The sequence below is a fragment of the Syngnathoides biaculeatus genome, chromosome 22, assembly GCF_019802595.1.
Source record: "Syngnathoides biaculeatus isolate LvHL_M chromosome 22, ASM1980259v1, whole genome shotgun sequence".
Lineage (NCBI taxonomy): Eukaryota > Metazoa > Chordata > Actinopteri > Syngnathiformes > Syngnathidae > Syngnathoides > Syngnathoides biaculeatus.
In genome coordinates, this window is record NC_084661.1 from 1,346,704 (window position 1) to 1,359,819 (window position 13,116).

At 42.3% G+C, this 13,116-nt stretch overlaps 1 protein-coding gene across 13 annotated transcripts in view; it reads left to right on the plus strand.

The window, feature by feature from the left end:
* Positions 1 to 13,116, plus strand: part of myocd (myocardin) — a 140,699-nt gene that overhangs the window by 55,152 nt on the left and 72,431 nt on the right. The window contains exon 6 of one of the 13 annotated variants that reach the window (XR_009793605.1): positions 12,324 to 12,541. The exons of the other annotated variants lie outside the window; for them this stretch is intronic. The gene's annotated coding sequence lies outside the window, so the exon portion shown is untranslated. Of the gene's footprint in view, positions 1 to 12,323; positions 12,542 to 13,116 lie in introns of those variants that run through there. 13 annotated transcript variants of the gene reach the window in all.

Sequence of the window (13,116 nt, forward strand, 5' to 3'; positions counted from 1 at the left end):
ACCACATAAAAAAAAAAAATAAAAAATCAACTATTCACATTCAGATTCACACCGAAGGGCAACTTAGAGTCTTCAATTAACCTTACCCAGTGTGTTTTGGGGATGTGGGAGTAAACCAGAGTACCCGGAATAAACCCACGCAGACACAGGGAGAACATGCATGCTCCAAAACTGAGAGGCAGATGTGCCAACCAGTCATCCATTTAGTTGTCTTTTTAAAACATGTTATAGAAATGGAAAAAATATTTATTAAATGAAATACAGTTCATTAAGTTTAACATGCTAAGATAATAGTCAGTTGCAATGTTTTTTTTAAAAAAATCAAATCAGTGTTTGCAAAATGCTGCAAACTCTATTGTCCTTGAATTTGAAAGTTAGTTTTGCTCATTATATTAACAGTGATTCATTTTGTGGAAACATAACCACTCCTCTCGTATCTTGTGACATGACACTTAACACCATTAAGGCGGAAAGCTAACAATTAATCAAGGTTCTTGAATAACATACTATCATTTAAATCAAAATCAGAATCAAAATCCAAACCCTAACCCTATTGGCCAATTGTGTTAAAACACACAAGGAATTTTTCTCCGACAGTCAATGCTGCCCTGGTACGACATACAGAGCAAGAACAACAAAGCAACAACAATAAAGAACAAGAGATATTTCTGTTTATAGGGACTATTCCTTATAAGAGTGCCCTGCGATTGGCTGGCAACCAGTTCAGTGTGTACCCTCCCACCTGCCCGTTGACAGGTGGGATAGGCTCCAGCACTCCCTGCAACCTTTGTGAGGAGAAGTGCCTAAGAAAATGGATGGATGGATGGATGGATGGATGGATGGATGGATGGATGATGGATGGATGGATGGATGGATGGATTCCTTGTAAGAGTCCTGCAAGATCTAAAATCTTCTTCATTTAGAACAGGTAAGAGATAAGTGTGTCAACGTACCACATTGTGTTAAGCTTGTACAGAGTTCCTTTACCTGTTCGTGGTTCAGGTTATAAACAGTGCAATGACAATTGTGCAAAGGGAGCAGTTTAAAGAGACGAATTGAGCGATATGACAAGCCGTGCATCCTCAGGAGCCGCAAGTAGATCCTTTGCTGGGCTTTTTTGAGGATGGAGTTGATTTTAGTCTCCCACTTCAGGTCCTTTGAGACTGTAATTCCCAAGAACTTAAAGGTCTCGACAGTTGACATAAGGCAGTTGGACAGCGTCAGGGACAGCTGTGGTGAAGGATGTCTCCTGAAGTCCACAATCATCTTTAAAGTCTATAGAGTGTTCAACGCTAGTTTGTGTTGACCACAAAGCTCCAGGCTCACCACTTCCTTTCGATGTGCAGACTTGTCGCAGTCATTGATGAGCCGGATGATAGTGGTGTCATCTTCAAACTTCAGGAGTTTTACAATCGGATGCCACGAGGTTCAGTCGTTAGTGTAAAGCGAGGAGAGCAGTGGGGAGAGGACATAACCTCGGGGTGTCCTGGTGCTGATAGTGCGTGTGGATGAGGTTGTGTCCCCCAGCGTCACCTGCTATGTCCTGCCCGTCAGGAAGTTATAGATCGACCAGGAGATATTAGGCGAGACGCTGAGCTGGAGAAGTTTGGAGGAAAGGAGTTCAGGGATGATGGTGTTAAACGCAGAGCTGAAGTCCACAAACAGGATCCTTACAGAGGTACCCTTCCTGTCGAGATGTTCAAGGATGAAGTGTAGAACCATGTTCACGGCATCATCCGCAGACCTGTTTGCTCGATGGGCAAACTGCAGTGGGTCCAGCTGGGGGCCTGTGACGCTCCTGAGGTGGTCCAGCACAAGGTGTTCAAAGGACTTCATGATCATAGATGTCAAGGCAACAGTCCTGTGATCATTAAGACCCGAGACTGCTGGATTTTTGGGGACCTGTATAATGGTGGAGCGTTTAAAGCAGGTTGGTACTTCACACAGTTGTAGTTGGTCTGTGCAGGATGGGGGCCCGGCACTTTGTTGATCTTTTGTTGTTTTAAGATCTGTCTAACATTGCTTTCATGGATGTTAAACGGTGGAGTGGAAGATGGTGCAACTTGGTGGGTGCGTGGAGTCGAAGTGTCTATTTCAAATCTACAGTAAAGCTATTTAGGTCTGTGGCTAGCCCGCTCTTGTTTTCTACCTTCTTTGACCTACCTCTAAATAACCTTCCAACTTATCTGAATCTGATGAGCATGTAATATGTTTGTGTTGGTATGATAACATGAATGAATTGACTATATATTCTGTATTTTTTTTATTCTCTCTCTCTCACGGTGTGCAGCAAAAAACACCTTTACTGTAGCCTCATCTTGTTTATTTGAAACATCTGACCTTCTGACTTCCTTCAACGCTGTATCTGCCCTAAGTTATAGCAGCTCTGTGTATGCATCAACTGTCACTGACTGCTTTTAGGGGCCTTCTAGACTAAACCACATTGGTCATAAAATAGGTAAAAGTAACCCAAAAAAATGTTGGGTTTGTTTAATGTACTTTCAAATTAAGAACTATAATAATCCTCTGCTTTAGATTTAACCCAAATATGAGCTGAGGTTGAAAAGATGCAGTGGGAAGGTTGATCATTTTACATTCGTCTTGTTTCTTGTTTTGTACTAAGTGCGTTTTGTTGATTCCTTGCCATAGTTGTAAATATGTCATCTAATTCCTTAAGTTGTACCTCGAGTTTCAAGCCATTATATCATGTTTATAAATGCAACATCACGTTTATAAGGCCACTGTTTTTGGATAGTTCTTCAAAAGCTATGGTCTGTGTTTACAGGTTGAGCTAGGAGCTGGGCTCCGAGATATTGAGCCTGCACTCTTTTACAACATTGTCTTGTCTGTCACTTGACAGTTGACTGCTGCTCGGTCCCCCCACCCCGCGCTCAGCAAACAGCTCTGTTATATTTTCCATTCGAAAAATCCCAGAGGTCACCAGCATGTCGGCCTGTATTTGTTGAACCCAGATGGTGGTTTTCCTATAAACAAGTGTACAGGCAGTATTTATACGGACTGTGGCACCTGATGCCATAACAGTAATGAGGGCCTGTTTTGTGGTCAAAGTTGTCATAAGTCACTTGAGAGAATTAAGTAAATATTTTCTTTGAAACCAAGTTATTTTTTTTTTTATAATGGATTAGCAAAAGCTTCGGAATCTTACCAAACATTCAGTTACTAAAAACACTAATTTAATTGTCACCATTGTCTCAGTGAGATTGAATACTACAAAATCTGGAATGGTAGGACTGGAATAGTGAGGCTTATTCCTTTATTCTTAAACCATAATTATGGATGGGCAAAAAGTTTTGAATCTAACCAAATCTTCTGTTAATAAAAACACAAATGCAATCCTAAGATAAAAACAACTGTGAATAAAAGTGACTGTTTGTCATTTGCAATTTCATTTTGTTTCAAACAAATCCAAAAACATCTTATACTTCAACTCTGACTTAAAGAACATCAAGAAAGTGTTTGTAATGCATTCTCAAACTACCTTACAAGAAATCCTTCGTGGATAACCAAGCTGCTAATAGATACTTTTCACGTGATATCATGAGTCATATGTCTTTTGTCTACGACCCCCACTGGATGGCAAAAGTACAATACAACTCGTGTTTTTTTAGCAATCTTTTTTGAATATTGGCTTCCTTATAAGCATCTTACAGCCTTTTCATCATGGTATTTCATTCTGTGGCTTATGGTTTTAAGAATAGACAGAAGAAGGGGTTTGACACTAAAGGCATTGTTTACCTTTTTGCTGGGCATTCAAGGGAGGTCTTTGGGCTGTCATTATGCCTACTCACACCCGCAGTGAAACTATGCTTTCCAGGTTTGCGGTAGATAACGCGAACCTCGTGGCTGTCACTAGCCATAGCCTTTAGCTGCATTTTTGCTAACTCGTGGGAGCAGGCTATGCCAATAGCTTTTTTCGAGCGTGAGCACCGGCCCCTGGCTAAGTAACTTTTTGTTACACAAAAGGTGTTCAACTACTGCTATTTCCATCTTTTTTTGCAAAGTCCACCACCATCTGTCCCTCAATGTTCCTTTCCTGGATGCCGTACTTAACCATCACTTCTTCATCGCCCGTTTTCCACACCAACATAACAATTACAATCTGCACCAATCACAACTCTCTCTCTGTCTGGGATGGTCAGAACTATTTCATCTAGTTACTTCCAGAATTTCTCTTTCATCTCTAGGTCATATCCTGCCTGTGGGGCATAGCCGCTAATCAATAATTATACATAGCACCCTCAATTTCAAATTTTAGTCTCATCACTCAATCTGATACTCTTTTCACCTCCAAGGCAATCTGAGCTAGCTCTTCTTTTAAGATAACCCCTACTCCGTTTCTCTTCCCATCTACTCCATGGTAAAATAATTTGAAACCTGCTCCTAAACTTCTAGCCTTACTACCATTCCACCTGCTCTCTTGGATGCACAATATATCAACCTTTCTCCTAATCATCATGTCAACCAACTCCTGAGCTTTTCCTGTCATAGTCCCAACATTCAAACTCCCTACACTCACTTGTAGGCTCTGTTTATTCCTCTTCTTCTGTTGACAAATCCGGTTTCTTCCTCTTCTTTGTCTTTGATCCACAGTTGCTGAATTTCCACCCACGCCCTGCATGTTGGAAGTGCCGGGGGCAGTTGTTGTTAACCCTGACCACGACCGATCCGGTACCATATTCTTTAGATGAACGCTCATACGTATTTGTTTTGGCACAGTTTTTATGCTGGATGCCCTTCCTGACCCAACCCTCTGCATTTATCTGGGCTTGGGACCGGTCTACAGATTGCACTGGCTTGTGCCCCCATAGGGCTTCATTGAAGATTAGCTTAAGTACAGTAAAACAGAATATATGTGTGTGAATGAGAAGGGTGGAGGGAAGAGTGAGTCCCCAGGGAGAAGACTTCAAATACTTGGGGTCAACAATCCAGAGCAATGGTGAGTGTGATAACGAAGTGAAGAAATGGGTACAAGCAGGTTGGAACAGCTGGTGGAAGGTGTCTGGTGTGTTATGTGACAAGAGTCTCTGCTATGATGAAGGGCAAAATTTATAAACCAGTGGTGAGGCCAGCCATGATGTACGGATTAGAGACTGTGGCATTGAAGAAACAACAGGAACCAGAACTGGAGGTGGCAGAAATGAAGATGTTGAGGTTCTCGCTAGGAGTGAGCAGGTTGGATAGGATTAGAAATGAGCTCATTAGAGGAAACTGCCAAAGTTAGATTTTTTTGGAGACATGATTCAAGAGAACAGACATCGATGGTTTGGGCATTTCCAGAGGTGAGAGAGTGAGTATATTTGAAGAAGGGTGCTGAGGATGGACCTCCCGGGCAAAAGAGCACGAGGAAGACCAAAGAGAAGGTTGATGGATGTTGTGAGGGAAGACTTGAGGGCAGATGTGGTTAGAGAGGAAAATGCAGGAGATAGGCTAAGATAGAAAAAGGTGATATTCTGAGGCGACCACGAACGGATCAGGCTGAAAGGAAGAGAAGAAGATACCAACAATGAAGCATGCTGGTGGCAGTATGATGGTGTGGGGTTTCTTTGCTACCCCAGGAACAGGACAACTTGCTGTAATTGATGGAACAATGAATTCCGCTCTGTACTAGAAAATTTCAAAGGAGAACATCTGGCCATCAGTTTGTGGCCTCAAACTCAAGTAGTCCTGGATCATCCATCAGGACAACAATCTGAAACATACCAGCGAGTGGCCAAGTCAAAGTCTGGATTTAAATCCAATTGAGATGCTGTTGTGTGACCTTAAACGGGCAGTTCATGCTAGAAAACCCTCCAATATGGTGGAGGTTGAAACAGTTCTGCAAAGACGAGTGCGACAAAATTCTTCCAGAGGGATGTGAAAGACATCACCAATCTTCCCAAACGCTTGATTTCAGTTATTGCTGCCAAGGGTGGCACAGCCCGTGATTAGGTTCAGGAGCAAATACTTTTTCACAGAGGGTCAGAAAGATTTGGATTTTTTATGTGCCTTAATGAATTGAATTGCCATTTGAAAACTGCATTTTGTGTTTCATTGGATTGTCTCTGAGTGATATTAAAATTGGTTTGATGATTTGAAATCTTGGTGTGATATACACCCCCCCCCCCCCCACACACACACACACACACACAAAAATACCCAAACCAGAAATCAGGAAGACAGCAAATAGTTTTTCATGGCACTGTAAAAGTCAAGAGAGAGCTGAACCAAAAGACAGCTTTTGATTTACAGGTTTATTTGGTACATGGCATGTCTTAAGTCACCCGTTCCCCTGTCATTAGTTCATTTTGGCTCTTATGCTGGCCACTGCTAAAGCTCTTGTTTTAAATATTTAAGATAGTTCAGTAATAATCGAGTGGCTTATTAAAGTAAGGGCCTTGAATATCTTTTAAGCCGATTAAATGTTTCAGCGAAAGTGTATTAAACAAATGTGGTCTCCCAGATTGCTTGATAAATGGACCAGGGAATCCCCATTATCAATATCTATATTAATTGACATTCAAAAGTGGAAATCTTGGACTAACCCCAGCATAAATATTACAGGCTATGAAAAACATCTGAAAATCTGCTCATCTCATGGTCCCCTGATACAGTGAGAGGCATGAAAGACACAAAAGGAAAGGGCTGGCCAGATGTGACAACTCAAATGAATAATCGTTCAGTAAAAGATGACCAAGACTGATGAAAAGATTCAGTAAAAGTTACTTGCTGCACCTTTGGGTGACAACATGTAAAAGGAAGCCACAAAACTACATTGTTGTTCAACATGAAATACTGCGAGCTGTCTTCAGATCTGAGTGAAATAAAGATAATGAACATTTCCAGTAAAATTGCTCATGAATGTAACAATAAACTATGTATCAGGGTTGTTAGCGCACAACTATAATAGGTAATACGAGTAACCACAAGACCACCTTTGGTGTTGTACCGCCATTTCTTCCTCAACTCTGTCAGTGTCAAATAAATGCGTTGAGATAAGCTCAGAATTTTATGGTCTCATAAATATCCTTTGTCGCACTTTATTCTACATTTATTTAGTACATAAAATCACACAGAATTGCTACGTTGAGCTACTGACTAGAATACATCACAGCTTTCCTGCTTGGTTTAAAAACTGGTGTATTGTCGGGGTTAATACTTTGCATTGACGGTACTCAAATCCATTCATTCTATTCTCTTTCCAATGCCATGAGCCTTACATAAACTCTTCAGTTCCCAAATCTCCTCAAATAGTGGCCAGGGACATTTATTTATTAAAATTGGAGGAAGAACCTACTGTATGTCTATTTGAAGAAAATTATCGACATGAGGGTGCCGTTCATTAGGGTCCACTGATTGGTGGTGGTAAGATTTTTTTTTTTGTTACAAAATTTAAAATTTGAAATGAAATGTGTGACATGCATGACAGTGGCGGATTGTTTTCATCTTATTATTGGTATGTTCATATTATGGTATGGTTACAGGTGAAACTAAGGATTATTCACCTGCTGCTATGGTGTCACGCTATTTTTGGAGCTCATTTGTCAACTATGCTAATCTGACACACAAACCACATTCCACCCCGGTCCCCAGAACTGTGAGGCAGATGCTCTAACCAGCTGCACACCGTACTACTTTTAATTTCAGGTTTCAGACTCATTTCTCAATCAGACACTCTTTTCACCTCCAAGACATTCTGAGCTAACTCTTCTTTTGTAACACCTGCTCCATTTCTCTTCCTATCTACACCACTGTAAAACAATTTCAACACTGTGCCTAAATGTATACCCTTGCTGCCTTTCCACCTGCTCTCGTATGCACACAATATATGAACCTTTCTCCTAATCATCATGTCAACCAACTCCCAAGCTTTTCCCATCATAGTTCCAACATTCAAAGTCACAACATTCAGTTCTAGGCTCTGTGATTTTCTCTTCTCTTTCTGCTGAAGAACCTGCTTTCCACCTCTACTTTGTCTTTGACCCACAGTAGCTGAATCTCAACCGATGCCCTCCAAGTTAACAATGTCCATGGGGGACATTGATAACCCGGGCCCCGACTGATCAGATATGGAATTCTTTGGAAGAAGGCTCATATTTATTCGGTTTCAAGCCCTATGCCCCTCCCTCTCGATGCAACCCTCGGATTGGGAATGGCCCACAGTTTGCATTGACCATAAGGCTGCATTCTAACATGGACTTAATATTAACATGCAGGTTTCAGCTCAAAGAACACATTGGTTTTGTCATATAAGTGTCCAGAAAAGGCCCCTCTGACAGCTGTTTCTGTTTGACACCATTTTATATCCACTTTGTACATATTTGGCGAACCCTTTTCTTTCCTTTCCTTTCCCTTTCACCCTTTCCTCTGATTGGTTGCCTACATATAAAAGAACCCCTTTTGAGAGTACATTACAGTACGTTTATGTTCACAGCGTTGGCTTGGGAGTGGAAAAGGAAGATGAAGATCTTTGCTAGTGATGTAGATAAGCTTGAGAAATTTGAATAACCTGATTTCGGGCCTCAACAGAGAACTTTCTGGAACTGAGGAATACAGAAGTGATTTTATTTCTTATTTCACATTTACTGGGATTGACTGGCAACCAGTTCAGGGTGTACCCTGCCTCCTACCTGATGATAACCGGGATAGGCTTCAGCACTTCCGTGACCGTCGTAAGGATAACTGGCTCAGATCATGGATCGATAGTTTAACTGTATGAATAGTAAATGAAGCTGCTCTTCTGTTCTCTCTCTCTCTCTCTCTTTCTCTCTCTCTCTCTCTCTCTCTGTCTCTCTCTCTCTCTCTCTCTCTCTCTCTCTCTCTCTCTCTCTCTAGGATAATTCCACTAAAATTTCTAGTGGCCCATGGTGAAGAAAAATGAATAAACTTGGAGTAAAAAGAAATGAAAAACTCACAAAAAAATTTCTGGCAATCTATCTATCGCACCTCTTTCAAACAAAGATACAGGATGTTTACCATTTATCCATCCATTCTCTACCAATTTTCTACGTCACATAGTAAGTAGCTTCAGCTAGGATACCAAGACTTCCCTTTCCCCACCCACTTCTTCCAGCTCTTCTGGAGGGATCCTGAGGCATTCCCAAGCCAGCCGAGAGACGCACTCCCTCCAGTGTGTCCTGGGTCGTCCCGGGGTCTCTTTCCAGTGAGACATGCCCAGAACATCTCACCAGGGAGGCATCTGAATCAGATCCCCAGCCACCTCACCTGACTCTTCTCAATGTGGAGGAGCAGCGGCTCGACACTAAGCCCCTCCCGGATGACTGAGCCTCTCACCCTATCTCTAAGGGAGAGCCCGGACACCCTCATTTTGTATCCGGGATCTTGTTCTTTCGGACATGACTCACAGCTCGTGCCAATAGGTGAGGGTAGGAACGTAGATCGACTGGTAAATTGAGAGCTTCAGCTTTCGACTTAGCTTCCCCTTTACCACAACGGACCAATACAAAGTCACTGCAGACACTGCACCGATCCATCTTTTGATCTCCCGCTCCATTCTACCCTCACTCGTGAACTTGACCCCAAGATACTTGAACTCTTCCACTTGGGGCAGGATCTCATCCCCGACCTGGAGACAGCACGCCACCCTTTTACGACTGAGGACCATGGTCTCAGATTTGGAGGTGCTGATTCTCATCCCAGCCGCTTCACACTCGGCGCGCACTGCTTCAGTGAGAGTTGGAGATCACGACTTGATGAAGCCAACACAACTACATCATCTGCAAAGTGCAGAAATGCGACACTTGGGCCACCAGACTGGACACACTCTACGCCTTGGCTGCGGCTAGGGATTCTGTCCATAAAAGTTATGAACAAAATCGGTGACAAATGCCAGCCTTGGCGGAGTCCTACTCTCACCGGAAATGAGCTGACATATTGCTGGCAATGTGGCCCAAACTCTAACAAAGGTCGTATAGGGACCAAACAGCTCGTATCAGAGGATTCAGTACCCCATACTCCCAAAGAACCCCCCACAGGACTCCCCGAGGGGCACGGTTGAACGCTTTCTCCAAGTCCACGAAACGCATGTAAACTGGTTGGGTGAACTCCCATGCACCCTTGAGGAGTGTAGAGCTGGGCCACTGTTCCATGGCCAGAACGAAAACCCCATTGCTACCCCTAATTCCGAGATTTGACTTCCCAACGGACCCTCCTCTCCAGTACCCCTGACTAGACCTCACCGGGAAGGCTGAGGAGTGTGATCCCCCTATGGTTGGAACACACCCTCGGTCACACTTCTTAAAAAGGGGTACCGCCACGTAATAATAATAAATACTAATCTGCTAATCCAGAGGCACTGTCCCCAATGTCCATGCGATGTTGCAGAGGCATGTCAACCAGAACAGCAAGTATAGCCACACCTAGTCAGCGCTTCTTACTGTGGTCAACTCCAGAGCAGAAGTGAGTCCAACCCCCCTCAAAAGGACTGGTACCAGAGCCGAAACTGGGTATGAAGGCGAGCCCAACTCCGACCCTACCAGAAAGGTGACGTTCCATGTCAATAGACCCAGCTTCTGTTGCTGGGGATCCGCTCGCCAAAGTCCCTGCTTTTGGCCACCGCCCAACTCACATTGCACCTGACCCATATGGCCCCTCTCACAGATGGTGAGTCCATGGGAAGGGGGACCCATGTTACCCTTTTGGGCTACACCTGGCTGAGCCCCATGGGTGCAGGCCCGACCACCAGGCACTCGCCTTTGAACCCCATCTCCAGGCCTGGCTCCAGAAGGGGGCCCCGGTGACCCACATCTGGGCAAGGGAAACCCAGATTCAGTTTTTGTTTTTGTAGGGGTTTTGGAGTTGTACTTTGTCTGGTCCTTCACCTAGGACATTTTTGCCATGGGTGACCCTCCCAGGGGCATGAAGTCCCAGACAACTAGGATAATCGGGACACACAAACAATACGGTGACAGCTGGAGGAGGGGCAGGATGTTTACGTTTGGTGGAATTTGGGGGCTGTGAATCGCAGTGCCCATTTTTTTTCTTTTGTATCCTGAATTGTCCTTCATAACTAGAGACAATATTTTTTTCGTGAAGGCATTTTCTCACCTGAATTTTTTATTTTTCGAGATGTTCCTAAGTAGAGGTAACACTGCAGATAACATTAAAAGAAATCTACGTTGTAAATGTAACAATAAAAAAATACGGTGACTGAGCCTGCCTCCCTGTGCCATTGGACAATATTGTATCACAAAACTGTGCAAATTAGATTCTCGCATGCTGTTCGTAACCTTGAAATGTCAGATGACCCTCGTAAACCAAGGTTTTTAAGTACAAAACTGAATGTCACATAGTTACATTTCATTCCCAATGACTTACAAAAACAACCTTCAATGCAGCAATTCATGTGACATCATACAATACTTTTGTTGACCAGTATCTTGTGCATTTGGCCATAAAGATTAACATCCCCTATGTTGAAGATATGTTGAAGTCATAAACACCATGCTTCAAGTTGCTTCTCTTAATGCCTATTCACTCCTTAATCTGTGAGTCATTAGAGAGAAGAGGCGATAGTATCCTTGCATCTCACTGAGGAAGAGGGAATTGATAAGAGGACAACTGCTAAATGGGACCTGCTATCTGTTCATCTTGATGTGACTCCAAGTGCCATGTGTCTTGGCTTTTTCTATGTTGACACAGATACAGTGCATCATTCCCTCTGGTGAGGCCTCAGATAGCATCAAACTATAACCTGGCTCTTTTGAAGACAACCTTGTTTGCCTTTCCTATTTTTTTTAATGCACATTCTGCCCTCGTGGTGTTGTAAACAACCAGACTAAGTCCAGCACATTGCAATTCAACCATTGTATAAGGGCAGTGAATTCTAATAACATACATGAGCATAATTTTTGCTCTGCTTTGTTTCCATTGGAGTATCTTCACCTATTCCAGGAGAGGGTTGTCAACGTGGTATAAATTGTCAGAGAGGGTCCTATCTGTGTCTGGGTGGGCTTTTAAGCAAGTCCCATCAGTTAAGATTTCATTAAAGCGTTTTACTCCTGATGTTGCATGGAGGAGTCTCGGTCTCCTCCGGCCTTTAACAGACTTTGATTTACTGTTTACTGTTGTCTCTTTTCTGAGGTAAATGCATGTTACTGTTAAACTCAAGCGATGTTTATTATGCTGTATGATGTGCAAACCCTTTTTATTGCTTCAACTGCACTCCGTGTAATCTGTGTGTCAAGATATGGACTGAGTGGATTCAGAATTTTCTTACTAGAATAGGCAAGATAATTCCAGAAAACATTCAGTGCGTCCTCTGGAGTTTTTACAGAAACTAATGGCAAATATATTGTTTTCAACAGATGTCCTGTAGATATTGCTGGCCTTCAGGCTGGAACCCAAGACAAGTGTTGAAGGCATCAATTATTATGATTTTCGATTATATCCTCTAATAATGGACAGTTGTGGGAGTCCTATACTATTGCTGTTATTGTACGACTACTGGTATTAATGTAATATTGTGAGTTTCTCTGTGATCATACATGTTTTAAGAGGCTATACTGTAAAATGTAGGAGTCTCTCTTGAAACTTACAAGATCAGACTTAGAATCAACATGTCCTTTGTGACCAATTTGTTCTGATGCTAAATACAAAATGGGCATCATCAGTGGTTGCTGATTATAGGCTTGCTAGAAATGTGAGTCTTTTTTTACTTACTGAAATGTTTATGCAGTGTTTTAGTTGTGATGCTGTCTTTTTTTCATGTTACAATTTCAAATTTACATACACAAAGTGTAGCTTTAAAACATTTGTTATATATTTATTTACAGCTTCAATTTGTTGAAATCTTTGTGAAGTCAAACCTACAGTACAGTAGGTGGCACATATATGCGACAGTGTAGATGCACAGTAGACAGATTTTGAGGTATTTAACAGTGATAGAACAATACATGTTGCAAACATATTCATTTCGCTTTTAGAGAGTGATTTTTTTTTTCAGGACTAGCTGTAAGTCATATTTGATTATATTGTCCTTACATGAGCTATGATACATGACAGACAAGTTTTTATGAATAATAGTGTCCTGGGTTACAGCATGCTTGCTTTTGCAAATGTAAGCCATTTCTACTTGAATTTTACAATCAGGAGTCTTTT